Source organism: Callithrix jacchus, chromosome 6 (genome assembly GCF_049354715.1).
Source record: "Callithrix jacchus isolate 240 chromosome 6, calJac240_pri, whole genome shotgun sequence".
Classification (NCBI taxonomy): Eukaryota; Metazoa; Chordata; class Mammalia; order Primates; family Cebidae; genus Callithrix; species Callithrix jacchus.
This window is the reverse complement of record NC_133507.1, coordinates 43,237,724-43,255,374: the sequence shown is the minus strand read 5'-3', so window position 1 is coordinate 43,255,374 and position 17,651 is coordinate 43,237,724. Positions and strand designations below refer to the sequence as shown.

General features: G+C 34.7%; 1 non-coding gene across 1 annotated transcript; it reads left to right on the top strand.

The window, feature by feature from the left end:
* The first annotated feature begins 392 nt into the window (after nt 1-392).
* Nucleotides 393-525, top strand: LOC118154990 (U8 small nucleolar RNA). The gene has a single exon (XR_004745228.1). It is a non-coding gene; the product is annotated as a U8 small nucleolar RNA (small nucleolar RNA).
* Nucleotides 526-17,651: the final 17,126 nt, after the last annotated feature.

The following is a 17,651-nucleotide window of genomic DNA, read 5'->3' as shown; positions in this document are numbered from 1 at the left end:
ATGAATGATAAAGTACCCTGCCTAGTGACAGTTGCATTCTGTTTATGTTATGTGGATTTCAACATCAAATATTTAGAGAGTGACAAAAAGTGATAATTTTTAAGAGTAGACTACAAAAACCAAATTTGCTAAAGGTTAAACAGTACTAACAAAGAAAATATTAACTAAAAAAAAATGACATTTTTAAACCTGTCCTAGAACGCACTTTGCAAATTTATACATTGGTTTCTAAACCCAATGTATAAATTGGTTTTTAAATTTCATGTAAAGAGAAGGGCTATTTTATTTACATAAAATAAAGCAAACTATTACCATTAATATTTCTAAATCCTATTTTGATATGGAAAGTGGTTATATAGAGACTGGATATTATACTTAAATATCACCAGGTATTGTCAGTTGGGATAATTCTTACCTGTTCCTCCTTTTAAAGGGCAAATTAGAACATGATTGGGGTTCACGTGATACATGATTAACATCTCTGAGTAAGCAGGACTTTCAGCACCTTAATTGCTCCTATCTGATTTTTCCATCCCCCCAAAAAAATTACCAGGCATGATAAAGAGGTGATCACTTATATGGTTACTTCTAAATTTCCATTTATTTATTTAATCTAATAGCAAAGTCAATATTAAAACTCAGGAAATTCTCCAGTTGGCAACAAGTGATATAAAATGTTTTTCTGTCTTAAACTACAGGTTCCGAATACTTTGATGTGAGTTCCACTACCTCTATCTAAGCAGAGAAATTTGAGAAAAATACTTTGCAATAGAAGAAAATATTAACATGATTCATTAATATTTCTGAACTTATAAATTTGAACTGCATCTGTAATTATATTCAGGATTTTTATAGTGAATGGAATTTCTATACGATGTTTGATCATTTTTGCTCTTGTGAAAACACAAGACATGTTTAGTTTGGATTGTAGAGATATGGGATTTAGTCTAAAATATATTTCCTTCTATTCCCAACTACATATTACCACTTGTGGCTTCAATAGGAACCCCAAACTTACCAAAGCCATTTTGCAGAGAAGCCAAACCAATAGGATTAATATATTTACACAATAAGTCCTCACTTAACTTTGCTGATAGGTTCTAAGAAACTTCAACTTTAAGCAAAACAATGTGGCTGGCATGATGGGATCAAGCCTGTAATCTCAGCACTTTGGGAGACCATGGCAGGTGGATTATCTGAGGTCAGGAGTTCAAGACTAGCCTGGCCAACATAGTGAAACCCTGTCTCTACTAAATATACAAAAATTAGCTGGGCACTGTGGCGGGCACCTGTTATTCCAGCTACTAGGGAGGCTGAGGCAGGAGAATCGTTTAAAATTTGGAGACCAAGGTTTCAGTGAGCCAAGATTGTGCCATTGCACTCTGGCATGGGTGGCAGAGTGAGACTCTGTCTCAAAAATAATAACAATAATAATGTATAACAGGTCTTCAAATAAGTTTGTTTCCTGTTTCCTTCAATGTTGGTTGTTTTGTTATAATGTTGATGAGAAAAAATTTTGCTTTGTTATACATATTTTTGCTTAAGTTCTTATTTCCCAAGAATTTATTGTTTATATCAAATGAGAACTTACTGTAGATAAGCAAAGACTTATTATGAAAATTGAGTCATGCAATTATGGGGCCTGAGAATCCCCCAACATGCTGTCTGCAAGCTGGAGACCCAGGAAACCTGATGGTATAATTCAGTCTGAGTCCAAAAGCCTGAGAACCAGGGGAGCCAATGGTGCCAGTCCCAGTTTAAGGCCAAAGGCCTGAGAACCAGAAAGTAGGAGCAGGCACTGGTGTCCCAGTGTCTGAAGACTGAAGGATCAGGTGCTCTGATGTCCAAGAGCAGAAGATGGATGTCCCAGCTCAAGATAAGAAAGAAAGCACTAACCCTTTCTCTTTTTGTTCTATCCAAACCCTCAATGGATTGGATGATGCTCACCAATATTGGTGAAGGTAGATCTTCTTTACTCAGTTTACTGATTCAAATATTAGTTTATTCCAAAACCACAGACACACCCAGAAATGTTCTTCTAGCTGTCTGGCATCCCTTAACCTAGTCAAGTTGATACAAAAAATTAGACATCACAATTATTATTTATATAATCTTCATCAAATTTTTCTTACCAAGATGCTCCTTTGTATGTCATTTCTCTTGCTGTAGATAATTAATATACTTAACTCTGCTTAAACACAGTCAATATATTTGTGGCACTCTTTATACACTGGAATTAAACAAATCTTCATTTCTTTGTCATCTTTACTTCTATACCCCATCAATCATAGGGTCTTTCAATTGTTTTTCTTAATTTTCAGATATTTCACTGTTTTCCATCTCCATTGTAACCCATTTTAATCACCTGGTTCATTCCATGCCCTTTCTTTTCTGAATTAGTAATCCCCAAACGATCTCCCTAAACTCAAAGTTTGACCCTTCTGCAGTGCAGTGAAAATGAGTGTGAGAAATACATATATATTTTTTCTTTCTTTCTTTTTTTTTTTTTGTTATCTTAACCAGGTTAAGGGATACTGAAAGAAGTGGTAAATCATTATCTCTGAGTGTATCTGTGAGGATATTTCTGGAAAATATTAATATTTGAATCAGGAGACTGAGTATAAACATCTTCGCTCACCAGCGTGGGCAGGCATCATCCAATCTGTTGAGGACTCAAACAGAAAAAAAATTTTTGAGGAAGTGTGAATTTGAGGTCGGAAGTGAGACTCAACTCCAAAGGTGGGGCTTAAAACACCAAACCAAATTGAGGACTAGCTAAAACAGGTTAAGAGGGGAAGCAGCTTTTCTAAAGACATGCCTACCAGTATGCCATGTCAGTTTACTATGGCCATGGCAACACTTAGAAGTTACCACCCCTTTCCATGACAATGACCTGATAATCCGGAAGGTAACCACCCATTTTCTAAAAATTTCTGTATAAACTGCCCCTTATTTTGCATACAATTAAAATTGGATATAACAATGACTGCAGAACTGCCTCTGAGCTGCTACTCTGGGCACACTGCCTATGGGGTATCCCTGCTCCACAGAGCAGTACGTCTGCTGCTGCTACGCTGATGTTTCAGTATGCTGCTACTTCAACAAAAGTTGCTTTTTAACACCACTTACCGGCCCTTGAATTCTTTCCTGGGTGAAGCCAAGAACGCTCCTGGGCTTAGCTAATATATTGGGGCTTGCCTGTGCTGCAGGAAATTCATTGTCTCTCCTTAAGCTAGAACATTCATCTTCTCTTGCCTTCACCCGTGGGCAGTTCTTGATTATCAGTCATTGAGCCTTAGACTGGGAGTTACGGCACTGACTCCTGTGATTCTCAGACTTTCAGACTTAGACTGAATTATACAATTAGCTTTCCTAGGCCTCCGACTTTCAGAGGGCATATCATGGAGATTCTCAAGCCTCCATAATCACATAAGCCTAAACAGTCAGGAATTGCTTGACAGCAAGGATACATTGCTAGGGAATTACATCATTGTGGGAACATTGCTGAATGTACTTACATAAACCTAGGTGGTAAAGCATACTACACAGCAATAGATATAGCCTATTGCTCCCAGGCTACAAATCTATACAGCATGTTACTGTACTGAATATTGTAAGCAATAGTAATGCAAAGGTATTGGTATATCTAAACAGATCTAATCATAGAACAAGTACAATAAAAATACAGTATAAAAGTTAAAATGTTACACCTGCATAGGACACTTACCGTGAAGGGAACTTGCAGGGTTACCTCTGAGTAAGGGAGTGAGTGCTGAGTGAATATGAAGGCTTAGGACATCAATGTACATTACTGACACTACTGTAGACTTAACTAACACTGTAGAGTTAAGCTACACTAAATTTATTTTTAAAAGCATTTTCTTTCATCTATAACAAGTTAACCTTAGCTTACTGTCACATTTGTACACCAAAAACTCTTTAATTTATTTAGCCTTTTTGACTCTGACAATAACATGTAACTTAAAACACAAACACATTGTATAGTTGTAGAAAATATTTTCTTTATGTTGTTATTCTATATGTTTTTTAAATTTTCCTTATCTTATTCTTTGTAAAATTTTTTGTTGAAAACTAAGACACAAATATACACATTACCCTAGACCTATTCGGCATCAGGATTATTAACATTACTGCCTTCCACCTCCACGTCTCATTTTACTGAAGGTCTTTAGTGGCAACACCGTGTACGGAGCTGCTATCTCCTATGACATCCATGCCTTCTGTGATTCCTCCTGAAGGACCCGCCTGAGGCTCTTCTTGAGGAAGTGTCACACTTTTCAAAACTATGTCCATGGTGGTTTGCTTAGTTTGTTTCTTTGTTTCATCATATATTTGCCTCTTGGCACACAATGCACCATTTTTCTCTATTCATAACAACCTTTCGGTGTTGAAGTTTATGTTTTTAAACTTTTCAAGCAGTTTGCTGAGGTCTAAGAAAGCTTCTGCTAAACCATTTCCTATGAATTTTGGGGGGGTGTTCCTTTTCTTTTTCTTCTCTCACAGTTTTCTTTTCTTTTGACTCTTCCTTAGCTATTCATTCCTGTTCAGTTCCAACAACTCCTCATTAGTCAATTTCTCAGGAAGCACCTTTAGGAGCTCCTCAATTCATCCTCATACACACCCAGGTTAAATTTGTTTGCCATCTCAACCAGTCTTATTTCTTTTAGCAACCTCCTCATCCTTAGCAAATACTTTGAAGCCTTGAACAAGCTTCTTAAGTGTCTTCTTCCACATGCTGTTAACACATGCTTTGGTGACATCATTCTAAACCCAAGCAAGGTTCTCAGTCATAGATGTCCTTCCACAATTGAATTAATGTCTTCTCCATGCCTTCCTTAGTTGCAGCAATAGCCTGGATAAAAATCTTCCTCAGGTAGTAATCTTTAAGAGCTGCTGTACCTTTGTAATTTGTTGGTTGGATCAAAGTGGTTTGTCCCTCCAAACCCCATTTTGATGTTGGGATGAAGATTACCAATACAAGGAGGATGTTCAGGAGTATTATTAGCAATAAGCAAAATATCGAAAGCTATGTTATTCTCCAAGAAATACTTTTCCACTTTGCTGGCATAGCAATTCAGGCAGGAATCTTGGAAGAGGAGCTGGCTCACCGGTGTCTTCTGATTGCCCCTGTAGTAAACTGGTAGTGAGTGCCTACTGATACACTGGAAGACATGGGTTTTTTACTGCGCTAAATAATAAAGGTTTCAATTTACAGTCAACATCCTTACCCCCCAAATAATAGTTACCCTGTCCTTAATAGCCCTGAAACCTGGCATTGACTTGGCCTTCTTAAGACTGAAAGTATTTTTAGTCATCCACTTCCAGAACAGAGAATTTTCATTCATATTGAAGATCTGGGAGGTGATTTTCCCCCACTATCAGCTTATCTAGTTTCCAGACATTTCTTACCTGCTTTCACATATGCACTCACAGACTCACCACTCACTTTCAAATTATGTGATTAATAACAATTCTTGAATTGTTTAAACCACCCAGAGCTAAGAATAAATGCAATATCATAAGTGGGTTCAGCTTTTTCTTTCAACATCACAAACAACATTTTTGCTTTGTTTGTGATTGTAATTGTGCTGAGAGAGATACACTTCTGTGTCTAGTCTTGAATCCATGTTATTAGAAGTTTCTCTGTATCTGATATAGGCCCTTCTCAAATTTTTGTTACTCTAATTGCCTTCAATAAAATAGATCATTTAACAGCTTCTGCCATTTTGTTCTTGTTCTTCAAGAATATATGCATGACGGAAAGGAGTGTGCCTGACTTGTGTAAAATAATCATCACTGATTTTTCACCTTTGTAGTTCTTACTCACTTCTCATTTTCAGGTCAATCACTCAATTTGGACTCCTACTGTCAATATTACCAGTGAATTTTGTATGCTGGGAGGCCATGATGAACAAAACTACATGAGATTAAATCAAGCACAAGAGGAAATAATGCAATCAAGAGATGGAAAACAAGGTATGCATGAAGCCACTGCCAATGTAACAGGGCATACTCTTTCTAAGTGAAAGAGTGCACTCTAAAATAATGACAAAAAGTATAGTATAGTACATACATAAACTAGTAACATAGCCTTTTATCTTTATCAAGTATTATATATTTTACATAATTATACATGCTTATATTTTCATGTAACTGGCAGCACAGTAGGTTTATTTACACTAGCATCACCATAAACACACTAGCAATGCATTGAGCTATGACATTGACCTACCATGTCATCAGAAGATAGAAGTTTTTCAGCTTCATTATAATCCTTTGGGACGACCACCACATATGCAGTATTTTGTTGACCAAAATGTTGTTATGCAGTGCATGACTATAGATATTTTATTGATTTTAACTCTGGAGAATCCTAAGACACTGCATTTCTGTTCAAAATCCTCCTAAAAGCATATTCATCATGTTCTCCTCTTCTCCAGATATGATTTACAAGGATGTTAAGATCTGGGTTGTAATCACTTCTCTGGCCTTCTTATTGGCTATCTTATCTTTGCTCTGTATACTCTACCCTTATGGTTATTTATAATTCTCTGTTTTCCTCATGGTGTTGTTTACCTGTGGTCTATCTCTAAACTGTCCTCTCTTCATACCTTTCCTACATATTTTTAGCTCTCAGTGTGTATATTACTGTCTTTAGAAAGACATTCCAGAGTATATTTGGATCCCTCAAAATACTCGCCATATATCAATACATTATATTACAGTCTTCTTCCCCAACTCCCCTTTTCTTCAACTCTTGCAATTCCATGAGGGCAAGACCCCTGCTTTCCTTGATCACCTCAATGTTTACATTTGAAAGGTTTCTTCTTTTAATGCTTCCAAGTCCTTTGGAAAATGAATTACACATTTTTTATATGTAATATTAGATAAAGTGATTAACAAACCTTTGCTTGAAAACAACTGTGTAAAATGTCTGGGACTTAACTTAAAATAAAAGTTAAATAAAAGTTAAAAAATTATTTCATTTGTATGGACTATGTTTATTAATATGTAGTACATTGGAAATACACATTACACAGTTTAAAAGTATTTACAAATAGTTCATTAAAAAATTAGACTTACTCTTGAACCATATGTGTATGTAAATAATATATTTTTTATGAAAATAACTACCATGTGAAAAATAAAGAGGGGCTTTAAAAATTTTTTGGAAACGTTTTTAATATCTGGATTTGTAAAAAAATGTTAGATTTGCTATCTGCTCTGCAATCAATCTTTTGCAAATGAACGTTTCATTTTTAATATAGCCAAAAAAACCAGCCTTTAACAAATGGATAGTAAGGTTAAAGAGGAGTATTTCAACAGGCTTTTCAGATTGTGTGGATATAACTCTTTGATACTATTCCAAAATTAACAAGCAGTTACTTCTTTGAGAGGTATTTTCAATGAGAAATCTGTATCCATATTAACATTATGTTAAAATTTATTGATCTTTCTTGCAATTTGAACTTCCCTTTTTCTCATGCATGATTTTGAAACATTATGCATTGATCACTTGGGAAATATTGGTTCACTGAGTAACAAAAATTTTCCAATTATTAACATATTTTATGAAACAACATAAAACATTACATTCATTAATTTAACTACTGTTCTCTTCAGAAAGGTCTCTTTAAGTACTGGGAACCTGTCAAGGCCATAATAGTGAATATGTTTTGCAAAATTTTAATTTTAGCTTAAAAGCTTACATTTTATTATTGGCAAAACCGTCTCATTTTTTGTTAATGACAGTCTCACTTCATATGTGTTTGAGATCTGAATAACCATGACTTTCCAAGTAAAAATGGTGTCTATAAAAAAATAACTTGTTTAGCTCACAACTCAATAACCAAATACATTCTTCTTCTGGAGGCAACTACCACATTTCTGTATGAAGAAACTTCATTTATGTCTTTCATGTTGTCTTTTAGATTATTAGAAAGATCTGTACTTAAGGATCAGTATTTAATAAAATTAATTACTTTTATTTCTTTATCTAGAATGTTTTTGTTTCTTTTTTTAAATTTTTTATTTATTGTACTTTAGATTCTGGGGTACATGTGCAAATCATGCAAGATTGTTGCATAGGTACATTCATGGCAAGGTGGTTTATTGCCACCATCCCCCCATCACCTATACCTGACATTTCTCCCCACTTTATCCCTCCCCCACCCTCCCTCCCACTGTCCCTCTCATAGTACCCCTCAACGGACCCCAGTGTGTGATGCTCCCCTCTTTGTGTCCAAGTGTTCTTATTGTTCAACACCTGCCTATGAGTGAGAACATGCGGTGTTTGGTTTTCTGTTCTTGTGTCAGTTTGCTGAGAATGATGATTTCCAGGTTCATCCATGTCCCTACAAAGAACATGAACTCATCGATTTTATGGCTGCATAGTATTCTACGGTGTATATATGCCACATTTTCCCTGTCCAGTCTATCACCAATGGGTATTTGGGTTGGTTCCAAGTCTTTGCTATTGTAAACAGTGCCACAATGAACATTCGTGTGCATGTGTCCTTATAATACAACGATTTATAATCCTTTGGGTATATACCCAGCAATGGGATTGCTGGGTCAAATGAAATTTCTGTTTCTGTTGGTGAGAAGGGTAAATTAGTTCAACCATTGTGAAAGACAGTGTGGTGATTCCTTAAGGATCTAGAAATAGAAATAGAAATGTCTAGAAGGTTTTTAAGTAACACTGACATTTAAAGAATTACTATGATGTGATAGCAAAAAATACAATAATTAGTAACAACTGGGATGTACAGAGCTTTTCACCTAACTGAATTTGTTGTAGGACCACAGCTGAATTTACAGGAAAATTTGAGCCAGTCTACAGTATTGTACTTAGCAGCATAATAACTGGCAGTGAAGTAGAAAGCCCATGGAAGAAGCTAGATTAAGACTCAAATAAAATACTTGAAAAAGTATCAACACAAAAAGAGGCAATCAAACAGAAGAAAAACCCACATATTTAAAGCAATTGCTCAATAATTATAGGTAGCATAGTAATGTTGGAAGACCATTTAAAAGTAGAGCTGAAGAGATTCTGTATGTTACTAGCTAGAAGCAAGCAGCCACTTACTTATGAAGCACATAAAGAATCAATGTTAGTGGCATTGATTCCAGTTTGCTGACACAAAGCAAGTGTGTGGAAATACAAATGATTTAGAATGTTGCACATGCTGGCAAGAATCTGTTAACAGTGTTGCACCATGGAATCTAGACTACATAAACTTCATAAAGCAATAAGAAGACTGGTGGGTAGAGGTAGAAGCATTGGTTTAGTGAGAAAAAAATCCTATATTAAGGTTTATTAACTCTTATAAATTCAGTAAATAACCACATTAATAGGAGTGGAGGAATGAAGCAACATAAAGGGATAGTCTACAGGAGGTTTGGAGAGCGAATAAATGTTGTGGCTGAGCTGCTGGATAGGTAGATCACTAACATGAATGTTACAATTTTCCAAAATAAAAGCTTTACTTGAATTAGAGAGAAAAGCTATCAACTTGGTTCCAGAGCTATTCAGTAATAGTGAATGTGGAGGGCAGAAAGCAAGCAGATGATATTTTTTAAAAAGTAAAGAGAAAGATATAAGCAAACATAAGTATAAAATGAAAAGAAGTTTTTATATTTATATTAGAGGAATGTAAAGAGTTTGAAACCCATAGTGGGAAATAAGGAGTATGCAGATATACTGGTTCTGTAGCCTAGGAACTGGGGTCAGTGAACAAGATCTACATGATCTTATTTATGAAGTTTACATTTTGGAAAGTGGATGATGGTTATGAGGATGAGTACAAACATGAATTTACCTGGCCCCAAGATCTATGCAGAGCCCAAGAAGTCAGGTGAGAGTTATGAGTATTCCAACTGCAACGCAGGTAAAAAAGTTTTTGGAAGCTCTTGAAGAGAACAATTATAGTGTGAAGTGACAAGGATGAAGTTGTTCTTATATCATTTTTCTAGTCTTTGTCAGATGAAGTATACTAGTTCCAAGGAAACTCACTGTCCAGGGAATTAGTCACTTAAGTCCATAAGCAGTAATAAACTCATGATAAAAAATTACTCAGATGCATTCTTGGTTCTGTTTCTCATTTCTGGATCTCATTTATCTGGCTGTTGAATGTGATTTTGAGTTTGCACTATCACTACAAAAGTTGTGTTAAAATGAGATGAGGGCATTAGCACATACATGGTAAAATTTATTGACTAGTAATTATTAAGCATGAATTACTGATTAATTCACAAATGTGCATGCACATGATTGGAACACTGGAAGAAAGAATCCATTAAAACTGAGACAAAATTATCATTTCAGGGCTTAAAAATTACTGTTTTTAATCACCTTAATAAAATAAAAAATTCCACTGAATTAAAAAATGAGGTTAAATCTTTGGTCAAGTTAGTAAAGTGACCTATAATAGTAGTTGTATAATATGACTGTGTTACCTAATAAGTTATTAACTAAATATTTACCTGTAAATTTCAGAAATGCAGCATCAGTATCTGTTTTGTTTTAAGAGGAGTGTTTTCAATGCTACGTATATATTTTCCCCTTGCTTATACAACTGTTGATATATTATATAAAATTTATAGATGAATCTGTATTCTAGGAATTATAAAATGACAATATACAGATGAGTATAGCATATGAAAGGTCTTAGAGGATTTTCTTCTATATTCCTAAAAAAATTCTTGATTTCTTGTTTGTTCACTTCAAGCCATTGCCTATTGATAAATTAAGAGTTTATAATGAAGATTAAAATATGTATCTGTAAAATATTCCCAAGAAGTTTCCGTTTTCATTAATTACAACATTACATCATTTCTAAGGGACATTAATAACACTAAATTTGACCACAAGCTTTCATAAGGAGAGAATTAATTTTTTGGTATAATGTTTCTTTTTATTTGAAACCCATTTAGGTACTGCTCAGAGTGGAAAACTAAGTGCTTATTACCAGTAAAATGATTTCTATAATCAGAATATGGACAAACAACTATATTATACATTTATAATATAATCTGAAGGAATAATTTAGTTTTTAATTTATGTCTAGTTATCAGAATACTGTAAATGAAAGAATAAAAATTTTTTAAAGTTAGCCTTTATTGTTACACATGCCACTTATTTCATTGTTCTTATGCCGGTTCCAGAATATGACATTTGACTCCTGGAGAGAGGACACATTGTGAAATTAATGTGTTGTCTGAACAGTCACAATTTAACTTTCTCAGAATATGTTATTTTTACTATCACTACAGTAGATCAAAATTAAATTTCCCACAGGTATTTTTAACTGCCATATTAGAATATACAGGGTAGTTTTCTAACGAGACTACAATAATGATGTCTGAATTTCATTTTGATTATGACAGATGTTTCTGAGACAAAGAGGAATGCTAAATGAGTCTTTGGATATTATCATTATAATTTCTCCTACTGCAATATTTGAAGTGTCTGTAGTGCAGATACAGAAAGAGAGCATACATATTCACTGCAAATATCTACATAGCTTATTATTGTACTATCTTCCTAAAATGTACTTTACCCCTTGCTGCCTTGATTAAGCTCCCTAGTTGACAATAACAATAAAACAGCATGAATAGACATTTACATTTTGGTGTCAATTATTTACCAATCAATGTGAAATTATTTATTAATCAATATGAACATATTAAATCCAATGCAAATAGTTACCTTGTTTTTCATCAAGACATGGCTTTTAATTTAGGATTTGGTGCAAATTTAGAAAGGCAACAACTTGGCTTTTACATTTTTCTCAAGTATCACACAGTAGCCCCTCCTTATCTGAGGTTTCACTTTCCGCAGTTTCAGTTACCTGCATTCAACCATGGTCCAAAAATAGGTAAGTTTACTACAATAAGATACTTTGAGAGAGACAAAGACCACATTTACGTAATTTTTATTGCAGTACATTTTATTATTGTTGTTTTTAGTCTCTTATTGTGTCTAATTTAAAAAGTAAACTTTATTATAGATATGAATGTCCAGGAAAATAAGATATAGTATATATAGAGTTCAGCACTATCTATGGTTTCAGGCATCCACAGAGAGTCTTGAAACGTATCTCTTGTAGATAAGGGGGACTGGTATATTACAAAACTAAGCACTTTCTAAATGAAGTATGTCTCAAATTTGGCTTATTATGAATTGTTTATCTTTCTTTCATCAGGAGTGCCTCTAATATATTAACATTACAAATTTTCAAAATTCTCCAGTTTATTAAAACACATTATTAACATGGTTCTAATTGCTTGAATTACCTTTGAAAACAGGTGCTAAGGTGTTTTAGGACACAAGAAAAAAATGAAGATAAATCTAAAAACAGCTGAAATTTTTATCCTTTTACCTCTATTACTGCCCTTGCTTTTATTTTATGTTTTTTGGGAGAAATTGTTCAGATGTTGCAGCCACAAATAAGACAGATGGCATAAAAATTGGTGTAAACAAGAAATGCAGTGATGACTTAGTTTAAATGTAATACGTGCTGGTTATTCATGAAATTCATTTAAAAAGTACCCGGGTTACAAAAGGATTATCTTTCTAGAATAAGTAATAATAGGTATAGTATGAACAATACATTTATGTGCAATTATTATACAGTACAATTGTTACATTTAAACTGCTCTGACGTATAATGGCATCCTTTTAGTTACAGGCAAAATACTACTTATTCAAATGGTGTGATTCAGTGATTCCCAAGGACCATCAAGACAGTATGCCGCTATTCCTTAACAGCTTTCAATTTCCAGTGAAGATCTAAAATATGCTGCTAATTACCATAGATGTAAACCATTAAGGACACACATGAAATAAAACAAAATTAGATTTATTAGTTTGCTGCAGGAAGAGACAATACCTAACCAAGAAACTGGATGGTGCCTCTGCAAGGAGTTAAGATGGTCTTGTTATAGAATATGGCTTGAGCTGAGTGACTCTCAGGAGAGATAAGGAAGCTGGAGTCTGTTGTGAATTGAGTGCTACTAGTAAGTGGGACAGTCTTCACAGTTTTCCTAAGCAGAAGCATGCTCCTCTTAATGAACCGAAATCTCTAAATTATCACAATGTAAAAGTGCATAGATAGCATGCATTAATTTCACACACTGTCAGTGTGGCTAAGGGTGATAGTGAGGGTTCCAATCCTATTTCTATCATTGACTACAAAATCTGTGCATTGTAACCATAGGATGCATAGCTCTGTTTATATCAATTGCAGGTTTAGTACATTCGCCACATTCTGGAAGACAGCACCCACACGCTGTCATTCCTGAGTTGGCCACTTAGCCAAGGCCCTATTATTATATTATAAAGCTACCTGCATCTGAGTGATTCACTGCATGGAAATAGCAGTGGATTGTTTGTTCATATGTCTATTGTCACACCTCCTTCGCAATGAAACCAGACATCTCACTGAAGGATTTCTTACTGGTTTACTAGGTCACCTGTTATCCTTCAGACAGTGGTGCTGACAGAAACACTGTAGGCAGAAGACAACTCTAGGTCTGAAATATATATCGGTTTCAGTAAGGACAAACTGCAGCCCTGTTAGGATGGAAGGAGATCAAATGTAGTCAAACCATCACCCAGTGATGGGCTGGTTCAGAGATGGTGCTATACGTGAGGCCCAGTGTCAGGTTTTGCTGCAGGTACATTGAGCATTTAGCAATATCAGTAATCAAACTGTCCTTGAAAATGATTTCTTGATGTTTCTTCTGATTGACTATTATGTAACCAAACATACTCAAAATTATACCCTGAAATAGTGGCCACTATTTTATTATTTATTATAATTTATTTATGAAAACATATGGCTAACTATTGTGTCTCATTTAGTTATGCCACTGCAGTCATATGATGACTGAAACTGGAAGAATGGAGGAGGAGCACTGGCAACTAGCTAAGTCTCTCTCTGTCTCTCTCTCTCTCTCTCTCTCTTCATGCTCTCTCTCTTTCTCTCAATCTCTCCCTATAATTGCAGGACTTTTCCATGTTGAGCTAGATTGAGCTTCTTCATAACATATCTGGCTGAGAGAAGCCAAACTTCTTATCTGGTTGCTAAAAGCATCAAAAGTATGAACTCTAGTAAAACTACACTGCTATTTGTGACCTAGCTTGAGAAGTCACACTTTGTAACTTCTGTCACATTCTTTCTATTGCCTTAAACAAGTACAAAACTTCACACAATTTCAAGCATAGTCGAAAGAGGCCATGACTCTTAATAGGAATACTGTCAAAAAAAAGTTAAAGAAAAATAGTTGACGGTAGAAATTTAAATTATTAGAAGATGGTTATGTATTTCTATATATAAACATACATATGCATTATATGCAATATATACATACATATACTTTATCCAATAAAATATAAACAATTTATACATCAAATTTATGGAATTTAATACATTAAGAATTATTATAGTATGACTACATTTTATTAGTATAATAAACCCCAAATATCTGAGACATGTCTCAGTTAATTTACAAAGTTTATTTGCCAAGGTTGAGGACACATGACCATGACACAGCCTCGGAGGGGTGGTTTGGACACAGCTCCATTTTACACATTTTAGAGAGACTGAGGCATCAATCAATATATGTAAGTGTACCTTGGTTCTGTCCAGAAAGGTCGAACAGCTCAAACCAGGGAGGAGGCTTCCAGGGCATAGGTACTTCAGAGACAAACAATTGCACTCTATTGAGTTTCTTTTTAGTATTTTCAAAGGAGCCAATCAGATATGCATTTATCTCAGTGAGCAGAGGGATGACTTTGAACAGAATGAGAGGCAGGTTCCCAGCTTAACTTCTTCCTTTAGCTCAGTGATTTTTTGGGGTCTCAAGATTTATTTTCCTTTCAAATTGTCCACCGCCTTTTCTTTTTAGAATTTCTTTAGAAAGAATTTTAGAAAAAATTGAGTCTCTGGTCTCAGGTTTCATCTATTCTCTCATGGCCAAGAGAGTTTATTCTTAAACGGGTAGGCCCCAAATTATTAGGAAAGCTCATTTTTAGCAGGTTGCAAAGTTTCATGTCCTATGAAGAGAAAATAGGGGAGGAAGGGAGAAAAACAATAACAAACAAAAGAACAATCCCAGAAAATTAATATAAGCCACCGGGCACGGTGACTCAAGCCTGTAATCCCAGCAGTTTGGGAGGCCGAGGTGGGTGGATCACGAGGTCAAGAGATGGAGACCATCCTGGTCAACATGGTGAAACCCCGTCTCTACTAGAAATACAAAAAAAAAAATTAGCTGAGCATGGTGGTGCGTGCCCGTAATCCCAGCTACTCAGGAGGCTGAGGCAGGAGAATTGCCTGAACCCAAGAGGCGGAGGTTGCGGTGAACCGCGATCGCGCCATTGCACTCCAGCCTGGGTAACAAGAGCGAATCTCCGTCTCAAAAAAAAAAAAAAAAAAATTAATATAAGCCATATTACTCTGAAATCCATACATCAGTAGATAGGTATGGAATTGGCTGTAATAAAAGGCATAAAAGGTTGCTGTTATTTTCCTCTGAAGTTTAAGCTGTCTAGTTTCAGTTTTCAGGGATTTAATAAAGCACAACTTAGTTTTTGGTAATTTCAAACTAGGAAAAATAGTGGGAGATAGGAGAAATGGGGGAAAAAGGAAAAAGAAATAAGAAAAAAATGAAAACATTATTTTGAAGAATTGTTTCCAGAAAACATTAGAATTTAGTCCACATTTTAGAAAAAAATGAAAATTAAAAAACATTAGGTAAGACTAGAATCTAATAATAGGTGTATTATTATTTTTTAAACACAATTTTTCTCTTGCCAGTTTCCAGTTTTTACTATGGACCAATATTTGGCCAGATTAGTTGTGTAATGTCCACCAAGAATAATTATTCTTTACATAGGCTTTTAAAATTGGCTTTAATGGAACTTTGTTCCATAGAAGGAATTTCAGATGAGACTTTCTAAAGCCAAGCCCACCCACTGATTCGTACCATCAGCTACCTAGGAGTTGGGTGAATTGCTCTCCTCTTGAAGTCCCAAGATAACTTGGCACCCCTTGGCCTGTCAGAAAGTGACATTCTTTACTTACCATAGGACAGGAGCCCCATACAGGAACTCTAGAAAAGATATTTTCTAGAGGCCAATTTTCCCAAAGGGCATTTATTGACTCTGTAAGTCATGTTTGGTTCCTTAAAAAAAGCATACCATTCATTCCAGTCAAAGCTTGGCAAAATAACCAGTTTTTCCAATCGTGTTTTGTTACAAATGAAAACAGATTCTTATTGCACTTATGCAAATAACTATATCATAAGTTAAGAATACTCATACATAGTTTTCTAATTCTGGATGAATCAGGTAGAGAGAAACAAGTATGCTCCAAATTTTGTTCATAAAAATATACTAAATTGTTAAAAGTTGTCGATAGCTCAAAAGAAAGTTTCCTTGACTCTGAAAAACAAAACAAAGTATCAGCAATGTTTTAAGCAAAAAGCCAAAAAGATAACTTCAGTCTTCTACTAGTTATGTCCACGCAGTTAGCTCTTGTTTTGCTTGATATTCGTGAACATTCCAGGTCTCCATGAGTCCTGAAAATTTCTCCTTTATTCTGACATCACAATCTCCAAACTTATCAGAAACCTGCATTCAAGAACACCTCTTAGAGTTTTATAGCTGAGTATAAAACCACCTTCTAAAGAGGACCAAAACAAGACAACAATTGTCCAGGCATGTTGAACGTTTTAGGGTAGCCACAATCAAATACACAATTGACAAGAAAATTTTTTACCTTTGCAGCAAACAATAATTTAACATAGCAGTTATAAGTATTACTGATAATGTATACTAAGTCACATTAGAATTACAGGAGTTTCCCATAGTTTTGGAACACATACCCATAACATATTTATATAAATACAACCTAAAGAAAACCAAACCCCATTTCATATTTGACATTGCTTCCTATATAATTTTTATACCAAGTAAGCCAAATATGTCATTTTGGACTTTAGGAAACCTAATATCTTAAAAAACTAATTATGTCAGAAAAAGAGATAATTTATAATTTGATTTTGGAAACTTTGTCAGACATCAAAGGTTTAAAATTCTTGATATCACAAAATAGAATCATAGGTCATTGTAAAATAAGGGACTCATTTAACAAAAGTGATAACTTAAGGATTTTGAAAAAAGGTAAAAAGCCTTCATTCATTGAGACAGGAAACTTAATTTTCTAAAAAAAAATCCCTAATAAAAACAGCATGAATCCAATTAAATTTGTTTATCAACATTTTATTAAACATCTAGAAAATCTTAATATTGACCACAGATAAACTTCCATAAGCTTTTTATAACCTTTTTTTTAATCTTTATCAAGAAGTCAGTTAATGGTTCAAGAAATCTTGTTAATCTGACACAGGGGCCCATATGCTGTTCTTACCTTCATTTTCCTTTGACATTAATGGTTAATTTATAAAGTTTCACTGAATTTATTTTATCTCTCATAATAGGCCCTTACAATCTCACAAGCCCACCTCTTCTGTGATAGTCACTGGAAGTTGAACAACTCTGAGGAGTTAAACAGCTTTAATTTCCGGTCCTTTGTCTCAGGAACACAGTTTATTCTGATTGG